Source organism: Pteropus alecto, unplaced genomic scaffold (assembly GCF_000325575.1).
Source record: "Pteropus alecto unplaced genomic scaffold, ASM32557v1 scaffold21, whole genome shotgun sequence".
NCBI lineage: Eukaryota > Metazoa > Chordata > Mammalia > Chiroptera > Pteropodidae > Pteropus > Pteropus alecto.
The window spans coordinates 2,503,578-2,507,198 of NW_006436282.1; the positions used below are offsets into that span (position 1 = coordinate 2,503,578).

At 38.8% G+C, this 3,621-nt stretch overlaps 1 protein-coding gene across 7 annotated transcripts in view; it reads left to right on the forward strand.

Moving 5' to 3' along the window:
• Window positions 1-3,416: 3,416 nt before the first annotated feature.
• The window catches only part of PPP1R9A (protein phosphatase 1 regulatory subunit 9A), a 262,671-nt gene continuing 262,466 nt past the window's right edge, over window positions 3,417-3,621 (forward strand). For all 7 annotated transcript variants that reach the window (XM_015589385.2, XM_025046923.1, XM_025046925.1 and 4 more), the window contains exon 1: window positions 3,417-3,496. The gene's annotated coding sequence lies outside the window, so the exon portion shown is untranslated. The remainder of the gene's footprint in view (window positions 3,497-3,621) is intronic.

Here is a 3,621-nt window from a genome sequence, read left to right on the forward strand (position 1 = left end):
AGTAAACCGGGCTTCTGAAGAAGCAGATAAATACCTAACACTTGTTTTTAAATATGCAATTTGTAAATAAAACTGAAAACTAAAAAGAATGGTTATAACAGCTATTTCAATCCTAGAAGCAGTAACAGTAATTGAACATACCATACCAATAAAACTCTTGGTTTTCTGTATTTTGTGTGGGAAACGAAATAAAGTAAAGATATGGAAAAAAAAGATGTGTAACTTTGGTCTAAACACACTGTGTAAATCTACTGCGGTTTATTTATAAAGCTAAGCTGTTAATAATAACTTAAAAATGACTTTCAGGAATTCCAAGAAGTTATTACTTGTAGCAGCAAATGAAAGTAAATACCCAAACCAAACCTACGATGAGCCTACTTTTAGGCTGAAAAGCCAAGATATTGGACGTGTTGTAGAATGAGAAATGGCCCAAGATTATGTTATAAATTTTCAGTGGCGTGCCCAAGCCATGAATGTAGGTGGAAAGTCACGCTGAATCATTTTCCATTTATTTGTGTAGAAATGATATCTTATAGAATACAAAATCCATTTGTTGATTTCGGCTTAATTTTATAGCTAGCATCACAAAATCAGACTGCTCTGAGGGCAACAAAGCTTGCTGATATTTACAAATATAAAATAAGCAGTTACAATGAAACTTTTGGGAAAGTGTCATTACTATCAACATGTTTTTTGTATCAATATTGGTAAGCATAGGTAAATATCCTTTTATACTAAAGTTATGTGTAAAATTACCTATCGGAACTACTCTTCCATTACTTTGCCTACTCCATAAATTATTCTAGACAAACTTAAAGGTTTGTCCTTTAAGTTTTGTCCTAGTCTTTTCTCTCCCTTTATGAACTTCTCTTAACACACAATCATCCAGGTACCTTCCTTCTATAAATTCAGGAGCGATAGGCAGTCTTCAGGCTAAGGTTGGTCAATTTTCCTTACTCTTAAAATTTCATTCAGGCTCTATTTAAGCTTAGTTTCACAACTGTACCCAATATTTCACTAACACACATGAAAATTTTAATTCTTTGTGTAGTTCCACAGAATACCCATCACGAAAACTTCAAAAATAAATTGAGACATCCCCTAAAACAGAGTAGAATACATTTTGTATATTTCATTTATCAATTAATCTTATGATCTATTCTTACTATCATATTATTAGTTACAAAGGAAATCAGAATAATAACCTACAATATTCTATATAATTTATGAAAGAAATCATGTGTGAAAATCAACCTTCTCCTCCAAGTACATTGTATTTTGGGTGCATTGCATGTCAGTCTTAAACTTCACCTTTCACACCGTAATACTGCCTTCCCCTTCCCAACTAGAACATGCAAAACTTATGACCTAAAAATCCCAATACATTAATGATCTATCGAACTAAGTTTTAACCTTTACAAAGTCACTATATCTGTCCTAATGTATAGAAATGCAAATGTTGTCTAGGACAGCACTTTCCAAGAGAAATTTCTGTGATGGAAATGTTCTGTATCTAACTGTCCAATAGGGTAGCCACAAACCACATGTAGCTAATGAGTCCTTCAAATGTGGCTAATGGGACTAAAGAACTGAGTTTTTCATTGTATTTAATTTTAATTTTAAATAGCCCCATGTATTGGATTAGTACTTGCCTAGTAGAGCCTTTAAGCATTTAGATGTGTTAGAAGTGGAAAGTAGATTATGGGCAATCCAGGAATCTTAAAGTATCAGCATCACATTTAAAAAAATGTCATTGATTCCTTCAGTATGACTTTTTCCAGAAGATTCACATTTCAAAAAAATGAAATGCAAACCAACCAAATTCTTCAGGCTGCTCTTCTGTATGAGTCACCTTTTTGCAAAGAGGTGTAAGACTGATTTTATTGCCAGCTTTGCCCCCTCTTTTACAGACAGAACTCAATGATTAGATTCCTCCATTTATTTAGGTTATTCTCTTAAAAAACATGGTTTCCATACTACAAATAAATGACAGGAACTTTTCCACTAAATTATCCCAGACAGCACAAATGTTCTTTCCAAAAGTGGAGCCTGGAACCACAGCCCCCTCACATTTTCTGTTACATCTGTTTATGCTTATAGAAGTGACATCTACTTTGTAGACAGAGAATGCCAATTTTTTGGGAAAGCACCCAGAATTTGGTGAGACTTGAAAAGAAAAAAATTCACTGTTCAAAATAAAGGATACCATAGAATTGAGTAGCTACAAAGAAAGCTCTTTTGAAATTAAGCGAGAAAAGATTTTGCTCCCAGAGTACAGATTCTTTGTATAGATTTGCCGGAGTTTCTATCAAGCCATAATCATTTACGAGCTGATAAAGCTGTGGGTAAGTTACAAAACCTAAACCTCAGTTTTCCTATCTGTAAAATGCAGATAATGATAGTTCTGTTGGAAAAACTTGTGTAAGACTTTGGAATGTGCAAAAGATTACTGGCTGCCCTTTCAAGGGAATGCTGGATGCTATCTGCAGGACTGTGGAGCTCTCTGGTTTTTCAGTAGTCCTCAACTTTGACTGCCTTTTACTAGGTTATTTCACGAATCTATAAACTGTAGAAATTTATGGTAATGTAAATGGTTCTAATTTCCAGAATGTAAAATTATTTTGTTCCTTAGAGACAAAATTGATTACTGCCTGTAGAACAGATAATTCAAAACATTATATTTTAGTGCCTTATACAATATTAACCAGTTTTGCCTCTTTCCTGATTGTTCATAAAAGTCTGTTCTTCACATTCTCATTTGAATGTTGCAGTATCTTGCTATTGAGTCGAATAACATTTTTGACACATCTCTATTTCATATTTCTATGAGTCATGTTTTTACCTTCTTGAAAAATTATCCTTCAAGAGTTTCTACTCCATAGAGCTTTCAGGAGGATTGTTTTAAAGGTCTATATTGACGGTCATGATGAAGTTTATATTTTGCAGTAAGGCTGTAAAACTTCTGTTTTTTTGGGGCGGGGGGGGGGGCGGTAGAAAGGATGTGGGTACTGAGCATTTATTAAAGAGTGAGGGTCTGAAAAACATCTGCCAAGAGTGTCAGACGACCTCCTCATCCCTTTCCTTTTAGCAGTGGAGACTTAAGGTCAAGGTGGGTGTTAGGTGGAGGCCACAGGGGATCTGGGCCTAGGTGGAGGCCTTCCAGGCCTGGTGAATGGCCTGGGGGTTTAGATGCCCTGGGGTCATGAAATTAACTGCACACTTTGTGGGGCTCCAGCAGTGGGGCAGCCCGAGACCCCAGTTCCCGCCGAACCAACACCCAAGCAGAAAGGCAGTGAGGTCCCCAAAGGGCAGGCTTGCCCCAGGCCCGAGAGGCCCCTTGCCCACTGCCGAGGGGGTGGGGCGGCCTTGCCTCGGGCCGGTGCTTTTTGCCCTCGGTTGGCCGCCAGAGGCTCCCTCTCTCTCCCTCTCCTGGGATTTTGCTGCCGGGCTCTCTCTCTCTCTCTCTGCGGCCCTAGAGTTAATCCCATCAGCCGAGGTGAGGCACCTGTTACCCCAGGCCTTCCTCACCCCCGCGGCCTCTCCCCCGTTACACCCCGGCTCCCTGGCCGGCCAAACGGCCGGGCGCGGGTGACCGCACGTGGGCGAAGCCCCTTCCGGGCC